The sequence below is a fragment of the Myotis daubentonii genome, chromosome 5 (assembly GCF_963259705.1).
Source record: "Myotis daubentonii chromosome 5, mMyoDau2.1, whole genome shotgun sequence".
In the NCBI taxonomy this organism is placed as follows: domain Eukaryota; kingdom Metazoa; phylum Chordata; class Mammalia; order Chiroptera; family Vespertilionidae; genus Myotis; species Myotis daubentonii.
In genome coordinates this window covers 35,999,244-36,015,303 of record NC_081844.1, presented here as the reverse complement: position 1 = coordinate 36,015,303, position 16,060 = coordinate 35,999,244, and the positions used below count along the sequence as shown (strand labels likewise).

Below are 16,060 nucleotides of genomic sequence, written 5' to 3'. Positions count from 1 at the left end.
AATAAAATACATATTTTAAAAAAAAAACACAAGTATTAAAAATTGAAATGTAAGACAATTCGAACTAAGGTACAGTACCTTCTTAAATGATTTGATAAAAAGTGTTGATGAAAATTAGTGGTCGGCAAACTGTGGCTCGGCAAACCGCGGCTCACAAGCCACATGTGGCTCTTTGGCCTCTTGAGTGTGGCTCTTCCACAAAATACAGGCTCTTACACAAAATACCGACTTCTGTGCATGGACCACGAAGTTTCAATCGCACTGAACGTGCGCGACCGCACGTGGTATTTTGTGGAAGAGCCACACTCAAGGGGCCAAAGAGCCGCATGTGGCTCGCGAACCGCGGTTTGCCGACCACGGCATGGAGTAGAGTAGAAGAGACAGGAAGGCCAGTTTATTGCTGCTCAGCAAGAAGTGATAACCATGGCAACTACTCATGTAAAAAGGAAGAGTAGTACCTAAGAGATGTGACGGTGAAAATATCAGCAGAACACTGATGATGAGTTAATGGGAAAGGAGAGAAGTACAAAAGGGGAGTACAAAGGGAAGGTTTGTACTTATGTTTACCCTTTAAAGGGTAATTTAAAGGTTTTAAATCTAGGAACTTCAAGACCAGAAGTAATTCTTAGTAGGAAAAGGATAATGGAAGGAAGAAGACCTGGATAGAAAAGAAATTTAACTAAGAGGAAATAGGCATTTGCATCAAATGCAGCTTAGGCCTAGAAGAGTAAAACTAAAAAAAATTTTTAAATTAAATTAACAAACAAAAAAATAAGTAGCTAGGAAAGGATTGTTTGCAACATACACAAATTCTAATGACTCAGCAGGGGAGTAAAAACCTTATAAACAGAAGGACAGGCCAACTAATAACGAGATTAAAAAATTGCCTTAATCTGTGCCAACCACTATTTTAAGCATTTTACTAATATTGCCTCATATTCTCATAACAATCCTATGATATGAGTATTATTATTTACCTCCAATTTATAGATGGAGAAACTGAGGCAGAGCAAAGTCTACTCAAAGTTACAAAGTAAGTTACGGAGGTCAGATTTGCACCTAAGTGGCCCGGCTCCAAATTTTATGTTCTCAACTAGCTCAATATTCTAGGGTCAATTAAGACTGAAAAGAATGATGCCAGACCTAAGGGGGAAAAAAGGCAAGGAATTCATTTGTGAGAGCAAAGATTCAAGAGATGGTTGGATACCAAAAGTAGATACAGTGGGGGGAAAATCTTCCTCAATAGATCCAGAAAACTAAAATAACAAAGAATTTACTGACAAAGGGGTGGGAAGGTCTGCCTAAGAGTCAGTATGTAAAATATAAACGCTTAAGAAAATGAACTGCCCAGCCTATGTGGCTCAGGGGTTGAGCACTGACCCAGGAACAAAGAGGTCACAGTTAGATTCTGGTAGGACACATGCCCTCATGCAGGCTTGAACTCCAGTAGGCAAGGGATCAATGATGTTCCCTTCTCATCAATGTTTTTATCCCTATCCTCTCCCTTCCTCTCTCTGTAAAAACCAATAAAAACATATTCCAAAAAAAAGAATATGAAATGACGATAAATCATTATAGACTAGATGTTTGGGGCATAATACCAACCATTATGAAAAGGTATTATTTTTTTTTTAATTTAGAATCCAACTTTAATGAAGATTATATTCATGCAAACTCCTGCATCCACCACTTGACAGAGAACAACACTCCAGGCTGCTCACCGCCCTCCATGGGCGGGAAGCTGGCTCTACCCATGTCAGGGGAGGCGTCAGGCCAGCACCCCAGCTGGGACTTCTCACCCCCCATGCTGACGGCTCTGCTCCCGTGTGTGCAGCTATGATCCAGAGGATGTCTGTGTTGAATACAGAAATTGCCACGACACTGGTCACAAGCCACTGGCAGCAGTGGTCCTCTTCCGCGGCCCAAGGCCGAAAGGACGGGGAAAACTGGGCCCCAGAAGCGACCACGGTCCGCCCGAGCCTGGGAGAGAGAGCGGCCTTTTTTTTATTTATTTATTTATTTATTTTTTAATTTCCAAGGTACTTTATTGTTAAAACAGGTCACAACACTAAGCCTCGGGTTGGTTCTGCCAACACACAAGCTACAAATGCTTGCCTGGCGGCTGAGGGGCGCTCTGCGGTAGCATGTTTGAGAATTGAATAAAAATCCATATAAAACAAATATTCAAATAGTTTCCATAGGAACACATAAGTGTGACCCCGTCGCATAGGCCTTCCACCTTGTTCCATCTGTGCCACCCCCACTTACAAAGACATTCCAAACTAGCAATCATTAAGTTAAGTGGTCCCCCCAAATCCCATAAGTCAAGCTACATTCGCAATAGCCATGCTTAATCAAAACATAGGTCACTGCACAATTTAGTGGCAAAGCAATTACAGAGGATGTTTAACATAAGGCAGGTATCTGCCAAGGAGGAAATATTCCAACTTACAAACAGGTATTTAAGATTACCAAGTCCTCTAACATAGAGCCAAGCACACAGTAGCATCTCTCATTAGGTATTATGCTTCCCAAATATTCTGAAGACCACATCAATTATCTAGTATTCTTATGGAAAACGCATATCCCTTGGCCCATCTAAGATTTTTAAGAATATGAAGGTTGCCCTAGCCGGCTTGGCTCAATGGATAGAGCGTTGGCCTGCAGACTGAAGGGGTCCCAGGTTGGATTCCGGCCAAGGGCACATGCCTGGGTTGTGGGCTCAATCCCCAGTGGGGGTGTGCAGGAGGCAGCCGATCAATGATTCTCTCTCATCATTGATGTTTCTATCTCTCTCTCCTTCTCCCTTCCTCTCTGAAACCGATAAAGAAATATATTAGAAAAAAAAAAGAATATGAAGGTGGAGCTCAGGAAGCTAAAATTTTAATATTTTTTTCCAGGCAAATATTTTGCACAAAAGTTGAGATGCACTGCCTTCCTCTGTTGCAGCCTAAGTGTTAGAATTCTGTGACTCCCCAACTGTTTATCTCATCTCCTGTGGCTTTGTAATCTTACTCGGATCTTCTAGCTTCTTTACTTGCCTATGCTTCACTTGTGTTTATTTCTAAAATCTCAGTCCTGCCGAAACCGGTTTGGCTCAGTGGATAGAGCGTCGGCCTGCGGACTGAAGGGTCCCAGGTTCGATTCCGGTCAAGGGCATGTATGTTGGTTGCAGGCACATCCCCAGTGGGAGATGTGCAGGAGGCAGCTGGTCGATGTTTCTCTCTCATCGATGTTTCTAACTATCTCTCTCCCTTCCTCTCTGTAAAAAATCAATAAAATATATTTAAAATAAAATAAAATAAAATAAAATCTCAGTCCTGTTTTAGTAACCTAATCCAGACCTGGCTTTGGAGTTTTTAGCCCTGAAACCCATATCAACTCCAATACTGACATAGAGAGAAAAAAAGCTCTCGGTCCTTTCCCTGACATCATGGAGCTTTTGTTAAATATAACATATGGTGTTGACGGGACACTGGACTGACTCAATATGTTAATTCTTACATAGCCAGATATGTGGAGAATTTGTCCAGGATGAAAGACATTTTCTAGGAAAATAGTTGTCATCATAGACAATGTCTAAGAGAATCTTAGTTTCTGGACTAGTGAAGGAGGCAGTTATTCTAAAATGTCTCTCTCTTTTTTAAAAAAAAATTGATTGAGAGAGAAAGAGGAAGGGAGAGAGAGAGAGATCTATTTGTTCCACTTATCTATGCATTCAATGGTTGATTCTTGTATGTGCCCTGACCAGGAATTGAACTCCCAACCTTGGCATATCAGGACAACACTCTAACCAACTGAGCTACCCAGCCAGAGAGAGCTCTAAGATGTCTCTTGACACCAACAATGAGACAAACGGTGGCCAAAAGGTTAAGTACTTGATATGAGGTAGAACAGGGGTCCTCAAACTACGGCCCGCGGGCCACATGCAAATACAAATATTGTATTTGTTCCCGTTTTGTTTTTTTACTTCAAAATAAGATATGTGCAGTGTGCATAGGAATTTGTTCATAGTTTTTTTTTAAACTATAGTCCGGCCCTCCAACGGTCTGAGGGACAGTGAACTGGCCCCTGTTTAAAAAGTTTGAGGACCCCTGAGGTAGAACAACAACAAAAAAGCCTTTCATTCTACCAGAGGCGCTCCTTGATAGCAACAACTAGGGTCCTAAAAGAATGGCCAGCAGTTCTCAACCTGTGGGCCGCGACCCTTTCAAGGAGTCACCTAAGACCATCAGAAAACACATATATAATTACATATTGTTTTTGTGATTAATCACTATGCTTTAATTATGTTCAATTTGTAACAATGAAAATACATCCTGCATGTCAGATATTTACATTACGATTCATAACTGTAGCAAAATTACAGTTATGAAGTAGCAACGAAAATAATTTTATGGTTGGGGGTCACCACAACATGAGGAACTGTATTAAAGGGTCACGGCATTAGGAAGGTTGAGAACCACTGCTTTAGCAGATCTGTGTGCGAGTCACTTGTAGAGACAGAATATTCATGGCTCTAGTGCTACCTCTGGTTCTCTTTTCTTAATCCTGACTAGTTTCACAGTCCTACTTTGTCATCTTTCTGGTTTGCCTGAGATGACTAACATAACAACTAACACAAAATTATACTGGGAGACTTTTGACATTTCCTGCAAATTATCTGATCCTTCAAAAAAAGGATTAGCCCAGCCGGTGTGGTTCAGTGGCTGAGTGTCCACCTAGGAACCAAGAGCTCCTCGGTTCAATTCCCAGTCAGGGCACGTGCCCGGATTTTGGACTCTATCCCCAGCAAGAGCTCCTCGGTTCAATTCCTAGTCAGGGCACATACCCGGGTTTTGGACTCTATCCCCAGCAAGAGCTCCTCGGTTCAATTCCTAGTCAGGGCACATGCCCAGGCTTTGGGCTGTTCAGGTGGCAGCCAATAGATGATGTTCCTCTCTCATTGAAAAAAAAAATCAATAAAAAATTTATTTTTTTTAAAAAAAGGATTAAATCCAATTCATCTTTGTATCCCAGAGTACATACCAGTAAACATGCACTGCTGGACTTGACATGTTTAACTGAGTATGCCCTGTTCAACCCCTGAAAAAGAAACTTCCTCATACAGAGTACCCAAAAGCCTTAGCTTCATATAAAAGACTAGAGACCCGGTGCATGAAATTCATGCACTGAGGTGGGGGGTCCCTCAGCCCTTCCTGCACCCTCTCGAAGTCCAGGACCTCTTGGGGGATGTCAGACTGCCAGCTTAAACTAGGGGTATCGTGCCTAAGCCAGCAGTCGTACATCCCTCTTGCAATCCAGGATCCCTCGCTCCTTACCGCCCACTTGCTCACTCCTTACTGCTCGACTCGCTGCTCCTTAGTGCTGCCGCAGAGACGGGAGAGGTTCCCGTCACCACCGCTGCACTTGCCAGCCGTGAGACTGGCTTCTGGCTGAGTGGTGCTTCCCCTTTGGGAGTGCACTGACTACCAGGGGACAGCTACTGCGTTGAGCCTCTGCGCCCTGGTGGTCAGTGCACATCATAGCAACTGGTCGTTCAGAGTGTTCTGCTGTAACAGCTGCTTAGGCTTTTATTAGATAGACTAGAGGCCCGGTGCACAAAAATTTGTGCACTCGGGGGTAGGGGGTCCCTCAGCCTGGCCTGTGCCCTCTCGCAGTCTGGGACCCCTCGGGGGTGACCACTTGCTGGCTTAGGCCTGCTCCCCAGGGGATTGGGCCTAAGATGGCAATCAGACATCCCTCTGGCAGCCTGGCAGCCCTCAGGGGATGTCCACTTCCCAGCGGGGAGGAGGCCTAAGCTGCAGTCAGACATCCTTAGCTCTGCTGAGGAGGCAGGAGAGGCTCCCACCACCACTGCTGTACTGGTAGCCATCAGCCTGGTTTGTGGCTGAGCAGAGCTCCCCCTGTGAGAGCGCACTGACCACCAGGGGGCAGCTCCTGCATTGAGCATCTGCCCCCTGGTGGTCAGTGTGTGTCATAGTGACCAGTCATTCCCAGTCGTTCTGCTGTTAGGGTCAGTTTGCATATTACGCTTTTATTATCTAGGATAGAGGCCTGGTGCATGGGTGGGGGCCGGCTGGTTTGCGCTGAAGGGTGTCCTGGATCAGGGTGGGGGTCCCCACTGGGTTGCCTGGCCAGTCTGAGTGAGGGGCTGAGGGCCGTTTTCAGGCTGGCGGGCAACTGAAGATCCCAGCCTCTTTTTTTTTTTCTTTATTCTGGGATTTATTTACCTTCTATAGCTGTCACTGGAGCTGAGAGCTGGCTCCAGCTCTGAGGCCCGCTCCAGCTCTGAGGCTGTGGCTGGCTGAAAGCAGGTATCCGGGGTTTGTTTAGCTTTTATAATTGAAACTCTGTTGCCATCACTGGCGCTCTAAGCTCTGAGGCCTCGGCTGGCTGAAAGCAGGTATCTGGGGTTTGTTTAGCTTCTATAATTGAAACATTGTTGCTTCTGGAGCTCAGAGCCGGGCCGTGGCAGGCGGGGAACCTTGGCTTCCTCCATCACTGGAGCAAGCAAGCCTCATGTTTGCTTCAGCTGCATGGCTGCTGGCCGCCATCTTTGTTGGCAGTTAACACATTGTATGCGGAAAACGTATTTATACGTTTTACGTTGACTGGAGGTAGTAGAGCGCAGGACACTTATTAATACGTTTTTTATAGACTAGCGGTAGAATGCGGGTAACGTATAAATACGTAAACTAAAGTTATCGTAATTTTACTGAACGTTGCCATTTGCGCAAAAAATTAGCAAAATTGGCCCGCGCTGTTAGCGCACGATAAAAACTACACGCAAACAATGTGTTAATTTGCATATCCCGCTGATTAGCCAATGGGAAGCGTAGCGGAGGTATGGTTAATTACCATGTTTGTCTATTATTAGTATTATTTGACCCTGTGCCTTACTTGCCAAGGTCATGGAATAGGAATAGACATATAACTCATGATCATGCCATGCGTTCAGATTTCTCTGTCCAACTGTGTTGGGGTCCAGCCCCAGCAGGTCCAGGGGTTCCCAAAGGTGTGGATGGAGTCGGCAAAGAATGAAGGACACAGGGACAGCATTCAGTTGATCCGCATAGCCAGGTTCTCTCTCTTATTCTCCTGTTACATCTGTATTTATACCATTTGATTTTAATCCTATCCATTCTATTCCAAAGGTTAGGGCATTTGTTATCTCCATTCCAAGGTCACCACTCTACTGTTCTGTTAAGCTACAAGGAAGTAACTGAAGGAGATTATCCTAAGTAAAGATTATGTAACTTAAGCATGATTGTTCATAGTTAAGGTGATTAACTACCCACCTGGTACTTAGTTAAGGGGTTTTACTGATTTATTCCCTTCCTTAGTCCTGTTAATCCCTAACTCCAGGGAAAAATCCCCACCTGGGGAAACAACCTTTCTCGGAGAGGTGACCCTGGTTAGAACACATAGTGCTAAGAGGAGGAGCAAACATATTAAGAACAGTATGCCATATACGCCAGGTCCCTTGAAACATATGCTGTGCAGATGTTTCTTCCCTGCAGGGACTGTGTCAAGCAGCAAGGATGGACCGGCTTCCGGCACAACTGAGCCAAAGTAAGCACACTGTCACCACTAAGAGGTAAGCTTTAGTTGAAAGAGCAGTTCCAAATCCACCTGCGACTCAGTTACAGATAAAAATAAAAAAATAAATAAATAAATAAAAAGAAGAAAAAAGGCAAATAGAAGTGGAAGGGAGAAGTGAGAAAGGTAGATGAAGCAGGCATGGAAAAACAAGGCAAGACAAGAAACCATACATCTCTAAAATGAGAGACAGAGAGAACTAGCTTCTCAGATTCCATACAGTTCTCCCATTCACACAAAGTCTAGTTCTTTAACAACCCAAAACAGTTGGATCCTTATAACAACCTCTCCTTGGAAGCTAAACAATTCATGACTAAAGCACTTAAATTAAAAAACAAAAGCATGTATACCAAGATAAATAAAAAGCTGGTTAACAGCTAAATCCAAAGAGAAAAACAATTATATCACAAAGAAAGTAAAATCTCAGGTAGCCACAAAACCTCTCTATATATGAATGCCTTATCAAGAAGTCCCACTAATATTTACCATATTCTGGTCAGTGAAACAAATTAGAATTTAATTATCTTTTCAAAATAAATTATCAGTGTTGACAAATAAAAAATTGTTTCAAACCCAAAGGAGATATACCTGTTGATCTATTTGAAGATAATTTATTAGCTGTCGAAAGCAGACCTTTGTTGTTTGATTGTTTGTAATAATCAGCAGTATGTTGGATTAGCAGCCTCATCTTTGACAAGCTTTATAACTCATACAACTAATAGAGAGGAGACAAAGTATAAACAGCCCTGTAACGAATCTTTAGCTTGATGGTCCTTTGTTGTACTTAGACTAACAATAGTCTCAAGATTTCCTTATTTTCCTCTAGAAGATCCTTTCTCTGAAAATAATCTTTGAACTGATTTTGAAGCGAGTTCTCTTACAACAAACCCAAAATAGAACTCAGCATGAGCTCACAATTAATTAATTTGACAAATTTGCTTCAACACTGTCAAAGACCAAACTAATGTCAGAATAACTGTAATCCTGGTCACCTATTACAGATTCTGGCATACTTCCTCTCTGGCAAGAAATATATAATTTAAACCTTGAATTTATTTAAATCTTTCACAGTTTATTTACAGAATTTTTCAATATTCCTGTTAATTTATCCTTAAAAAGCTTAATGGGTACTAAAAAGACCTCAAGTAAAGCTTGTAAATTTTTATATTTTCAAAACCTGAAAAGTTTAATAGAAATTTTCCATAACGCATGATGTGTCAAAAGAATTTCTGAACTACTACAAAAGGCAAAAGAGTGAAATTACTGATCCAATAATTAGGTTTTTCTCCTTAGTTATACTGACAAGACAGCATTATGAATAAGGGAGGAATTATTCAATCTCTGTGGTGACAGAATAGTTCTGTATCTTGATTATGGTGGTGGTTATAGAATCTCCACATGTGATAAAATGGCAGAGAACTATACACACACTGTACCAACGTCAATTTCCTGGTTTTAATATTGTAGTAAACTTTAGTAACTAAAGTTATGTAAGATATAACCATTAGGGGACACTGGGTGAAAAGTACACGACCCCCTCTACTATTTACAACTTTCTGTGATTTATAATTACTTCAAAAGTAAAAGAAAGCAAACAATTCATGAGTTCACTTAATGATAACAAAAATACCATATAAAAAGCAAATTAACCTAAATACCCTCCCTGTTGCCAGGCCAGTGTAGCTCAGTGGTTGAGCACCAACCCAGGAACCTAGACATAGTGGTTAGATTCTGGATCAGGGCACATACCAGGGATTTGGGTTCAATTCCCAGTAGGGGGCATGCATGAGACAGTCAATCAATGATTCTCTCTCATCATTGATGTTTCTCTCTCTCTCCCTTTCCCTTCTCTCTCTGAAATAAATAAAAATGTTTATTAAAAATAATAATAATAAATAAATAAATACCCTCCCTGATTAGCAAACTAGGAAACTGAAACCTAACCAAGTAATACAAACTTACATGGTCAGTAACAGAGAGAAGATACCTAATTAAAATGCTGTCAACTAAACATTCTATTTCAGAAAAATGGAACTTAAAATTGGAGTAACCAATTACTTGTGCTCATTAAATAATTTTTTGTTTTAGGGAAGAAGACCAGGTCATTTGATGCCTACAGTGCATTAGAAAATAAGCAATACATATATATTTTTTTATATTGCTACTAGAGACCCGGTGCAAGAATCCATGCATGGGTGGGGTCGATCCAGCCAGCCCCGATCGAGGCCGATCAGCCAGGGCCAGCCGGGGGGAGGGGCTGCGGGCAGTTGGCTGGCTGGCTGGCCCGGCCCCCTGGTAGAACTCCTGGTCAAAATCCTGGTCAAGGGGACAATTTGCATATTAGCCTTTTATTAAATAGAATACTTTATTTAAAGGAAGAAACTTTTTTTGTTAATCCTCATCTGAGGATATTTTTTTCATTGGTTTTTAGAGAGAGTGGAAGGGGAGGGGGACAGTGGGTGAGGGAGAGGGAGAGAGAGAGAGAAACATCGATGTAAGAGAGACACTACGACTGGTTGCCTCCCACATACTTGTGCCCTGAAAGGGGCTGGGGGTCAAACCTGCAACCCAGGTACATGCCCTTGACTGGGAATCAAACCCAAGACACTTGGTGCTGGGCTGATGCTCTAACCACTGAGCACACCAGCCAGGGCAAGGAAGAAACTTTTTTTAAAGGGAAAAAACCTCAAAGAAATTTATATTTAACTTTAGACCTATCACCTTTGGAGGGAAGTGGCATCTCATTGAAAACCATGATACAGTATTCTAAGATCATGCCATCTTCTCAGAGAGGTCTACCTTAGAAAAGAGTGTACAGCAACTATTCTTGACCTGCGTGGTTCTAAACTGCTATGTAAAACTAAACATGGGCTATCTTTGACTCAAAAAAAAAAAAAAATGCATTTTCAACCAAATAACGATAATATTCAGAATAGCTGCTTTCAAGTTCTCCACAATGAACAATTATGTTCCATAAAGGTAAACGCTGGCTAAATTAGTGGTTGCAAACCACAGTCATAATATAGCATCCTACAAAAATTACACTCTAAAGTCTGAACTTATACCTTAGCTATCATCCTGCTACTTCTATACAACCGTTTTGGTAACATTTATCCTTGTGAGGCTCAGTTTAGTAAAAACAAGACATTCTTTCTCCTTGAGAGGAATGAGACACAGATATAAATCACCATATGTGTATCATCTAGCACTCTGGAAAACCAACTGAAGCAGTGTGTAAGTATAAACATTAGTATGTAAATAAAACAGATGATTGTCTAAAGTGGCTTCCAGATCATATAATGCAACTATTCAATTGTCCCAATAGTAACTTAAAGAAAACACATTACTTGAAATGGAGTGAGAATTCAGATTTGTGGGGAAGAAAGTAAAAGAAACTACACAAAGTTAATAGATCTTTAATGAACTTAGGTGAGAAGATATAAAAAATTGGTGTATCAAGGGGAAATCTAGGTTAGAAACCTAGAAAAATGTATTAACATGGCTAGGCAAGTGATTTTTTAAATTGTAGCCTGAATTAGTCAATAATCTAACTAGTATTACTCTTTATTTTGGTAAAAAAAAATAAAAGCCAGAATAGCAAAATATACCATCATTCTTTATACAGTAATGTGCTTTAAATTTAAAGTTCACAATTAATTCTTTATTTTTGAAGATACTACTAACAAATGCAACCTTCATAGACTACTGTCCAACCTTCCTTATCCATGCTACAGAGTATTTGGTTTGGTCTACCAGTTGGCATGGCTAAGGGTCTGAGATCAGAAATCATAAAATGTAAGGCAGGAACCAGAACATAAAATTATCTGTTACAGCACAATTATAATAGTTAACACTAATGATATGCCAAAAGCATTCTAAGGATTTAACAGCATTCTAAGGGCTCACAATAATTCTATGAAGGAGTATTTATTCCCATTCTTTAGATGAGATAATCGAGGCAGAGACAAGTTAAATGACTTGCTTAAGGTCACATAGCTAGTAAGTGGCAGAGGCAGGATATGGACACAGGTGAAATGACAGTTTGGATGTAATCCAAAAGGCTAAAGAGCCATTGAAGGATTATAGTTGAAATATGGCTGAAAATAAAATTCACATTTTATTTTAGTGAGATTCCTAATTGGATTGAAGAATGACTATGGAAAAACACTAAAAGCAGGAAGATTAGTTAAAAGGCTGATGTGGCAAGCAAGACTGATGAAGGCCTGAAAATAACAATAGAATGAAAATAAGTGAATAGATAAACACAAAGGATACAAAATCAACTTGACTTCATGACTGGATGGAGACAATAAAAATTATTCCATAGCTTGACTGTCTAGACCCAACCCAATAGTAGCTTCATATTTCAATCATATGATTACTGTATCAAAATCCTAAAGCAGGTAAATTCAGTCTTAAGTCATCTTCATTTCACCAATGGCCATAGCATTTGACTTCCCCTCTTTGAAAAAGTGATTATATATACTAAATCTACCGCCACTTGGTAATTCCATACTAATTGTTTAATATTGATAACCACATGCAGACCTCTGATAAACCACTGAAGGTGAGATGGACAGAAAAGCTACAGAGAATATATTTAATATGTGGAATTGAGTAAAAATTTTGATCATAATCAGTACTCTAAGTGTAAGAAAAAAATCTAAATGCCCTTTGAATAAATTTGATTCTAATTTTATCATTTATAAGGAGGGATCTGTTACCACCTATTTTAGGATTTTAAAGAAGTAAAATAACACAACTTTAAAGCTAAATCAACTATTGTTATTTTTTCTCCTTCTGTTTGTAAATGTAAAAAATAAAAAAGGCAAAAAACTATCCTTATAAACCAAGCCAAAGATCTTTAAAATATTGCACTAACATTATAATAACCATTGGAAAAACTTACTGTAACTTCAACCTTATTACCACTGTAAGGGTAAAAACTATGCTAATGCCAGGAGCTTCCAGTAACTAAATGCTCTTGGAAAGTGTCCAAGACAATGTTATAGTAAATTTCCAACTTGTTTCATCTAACATCAAGAAAAACAAGTTATCTAAAGCATTGGATTATGTTTTAAAAGACTCTAACTAAAAGTTTTATGTCAAATAATCACTCAGAAAAAATTTTACACTGTACTTACGATGGGCCCTAAGTCTGGTAAGGATCAACTTGGGGGATAGCTGCACTTACTAATCTAAGTCACATATTACTTAATATTATTTTGAGAAAATTTTCAATACCATTCTGAGAGAACTAGATTTTGACAGAATCTATTAAAATAACAGTTGACAATGATGCTGCAAATCTCCCTAGATTCCATATCGAGGACAGCATGTGATGGTGGTTACACTCTGATTTCTAGCTTGAGCCCCTTTACCCTCCTATTATTGTGGCTCAGATTCCTTTTTCATGGTGTAAAGTCTGATAGATATATACCGATGTCATGTATAAGGAAACATAACGGTGTTTTGTAACTGTGAGTGCATATGTGAATATGCATACATAACACTCCAGACAAGCTGGGATTTCCACTCATAACAACTGGTTTAGAAATTAAAGTTCTCCTAAATTGAGAAGTAAAAGCCAGGGGTTATAAGAAAAATCTAGCCAAATAGTAAAGGGAGCTATAAAATTAATTATGGAGACAAAAAAACATCAAAATAAGGCAGGTTCACCAAACAAACAAAGCCAACAAATTTTCACTAAGCATCTTTAAGTTTATCTGTAAACGCTGACATTTTTAAAAAGTTGAGTGGTGCACCAACTTACATTTATGAAAAATGACATCATAGAATAAATGTCTAATTCCCAAAAGTAATAATTCAAGTTTAAAGATCTGCATATAAAAATAATAGAAGCAAGAGCTGCAATGAAATGAATAGAAAAAGCAAACATGGTTTTACAGGAAACATTAAAAGTGGGATAGACTAAATATAATATACAAAAGACCCAAAATGAAGGAATTAGGCAGAAATATTCCCAATGTGTTCAATATCTACTGAAACAAGCAATGCCATTCCAACTAATACCTACCACAAAAGTTGGCATAAATGAGCTACTTCTATTATTTTTTTTAATGATGAACCAAGGAGAGATTTGTTACATATATTTTGTAATTTACCAATACTGTGCTATTAAATTTATATTAGTGATGCTTCAGCCAAGGATTTGTGCTAAGAAGACTGAAATCTGTTAGTACCACAGTGAAAATGATGCCTCACTAGATATTCAACATAAAGCTGACCCCTAAAGGTTCCTTGATGCACATCTGCAACAATACGGTATACTAAACTAGCAACAGATTGGTTAAAAACAGTTTGGATTTTCAACTTCCATAACACAGGCAACATTTTTAGAAGCAATCATATTAAAATAAATGTGTCTTTCACAGTTACAGGATGAAATCTTAAACTGGCAGGCACCAATGCCCTGATTTCCTACTTTTTTCGTAAACCATATGACTTCCACATGCTGAGAACGTTTTATGCTTTAACCTGCAGTAAAGGCTTTACATCATTTTAATGCTCAGTGCTTAAAATACAACAGAATCACCCCCAATGAATGCAAGGAATATATCTGGTTTACTTTAAATCGGACTGTTAGAGAAAGTTCAATGAAAGCTTTCCCAGTAACTTTGCATTTCCATAGAAGAAAACAAACAAAAAGAAAAACCTGAGGTAAGGGCAGGCAGAAGAGCAAATACTGTTATACGGTTCCAATTCTCAACAGACATTTTAGTTTTATTTCTAAAACAATTATTGAACATTTTAATATTGTATATCTAACAATACCTTTCACACACAAAAAAATCACTCTATTATGTAGTTATTTAGGATTTTTCTCTAGTTTTTACAAAGTAATGTTTCAGGTTAAGATAGAAGGTTAAAACAAACAAATTCTGGAAATCCTAATCTATAACAAACTAAAGGCGCTACTTTGTATTCTAAATTCAAAATTTAGAAGACATCAATTTTGTCTTTATTCAGGTCAATCTAAATATATATGCTACCTCATGCATACAGTCAGCTTGTATTTGTGAACTACCAACTGCAGGAATTCCAATTCAAAGGTTATAAAATATACCATAAAATTACATACTGTATCTATGTGACTTTCAGTTTCATAGGTTCAAGAATTGATAGGTTTGCAGTTGCTAGGTTCAAGAATTGATAAGTTTGCAGCCAAATATGTAAGTACACTAAATTCTCAACAGTCTAAAGAGATATTATGCCAATTCCTTTGGTTATTTAAAAGTCTATTACAGTAAAAATCTGTCTCGTGAGAAGGGATATTGACAAACTTATATTTCAGACTGAAGGAAACACAAATTATATTATCTTAAATTCTCCTGGTGTGATGTGATTAAATATTATAACGACTGTGAGAAACAACATGTTGCAATCCCCTTCCCTTTATACCTCTAACTGAAACTTGGGGATGGGGATTGGGGGGAATCATAATGCATTTTCCAAACGACTTATAAACGTAGTTCAGCCAGCTCTCACAACTCGGTTGTGCAGTTTTAAAATAAGTTTCATGCAAAGCACTGCAACCTTGCTGTGACAATTACCTGTGGCTAAATGCAAAATAAAAACAAATGCAGGTCCTTTTCACCTAAAGATGTGTTTTACTCACAAAACCACAAAAAGCACAACCTTATTAGCACAAACTAAACAAACAGGCACAGGAGGCAGTACGTCCATCCAGGAAGAGCAAAGTACAATGCCAAGAAAGAAAGGAAGGAAGGACTTCAGCAAAGAAGGAAAGGAAGGAAGGAAGGAAGGGAAGCGGGAAGGAGGGAAGGCAGAGGTCTGCACAGCTGCAGGATCTCAGGGAAATGAACTCGTCACATCACGCCGCCCTACAGCGAACAGGAGGGTTTTTAAAGCGTCAGGGCAATTGCATAAAGCGATCACTTCATACCGTTCAACTTCGCACGGTACCTGGAATGCCAGCTGCATTCGCCCCTCCACTCACCCAATGCCTCCTCGCTCTTCGGTGCCGGCTTTCAGACAAATGCGAGACGGAACAGGGTGGGGTACAAGGAAAACACACACAGCGCCTTTCAGCGACTCCCCCCCACCCCACCCCGCCCCGCCCCGCCTCCAAATAATTTCCAACAGTTTTTCCTGCCACGCAAATCAGTCGCCCCATCTCAAGATGCACAAGTCATCCTGTGTTTTTAAGGAGACACATGCCAGCACTCCCGACCGCGACCCCGCGCGCCCGCAGCTGATGTTTAATGTGTTCGACACCCAGACGAGGAGCTAGAGATACACCTACCTGCTGTTTTCGGGGAGAGGGTGGGTGGAGGACTCCTTTCGAAGCAGCCCCAATCGTGTCACCAAAACACGGTTCCGGAATAAAATATTAAGAACACTTTTTTTCTTTTCCCACCTCATCTACCGACTTCAGGGATGCAAGAACCCCTCTCCACGCCACCTCCGCTCGACA

At 39.9% G+C, this 16,060-nt stretch overlaps 1 protein-coding gene across 9 annotated transcripts in view; it reads right to left on the bottom strand.

The window, feature by feature from the left end:
• The window catches only part of HMBOX1 (homeobox containing 1), a 206,254-nt gene that overhangs the window by 189,214 nt on the left and 980 nt on the right, over positions 1-16,060 (bottom strand). The window lies entirely within an intron of this gene.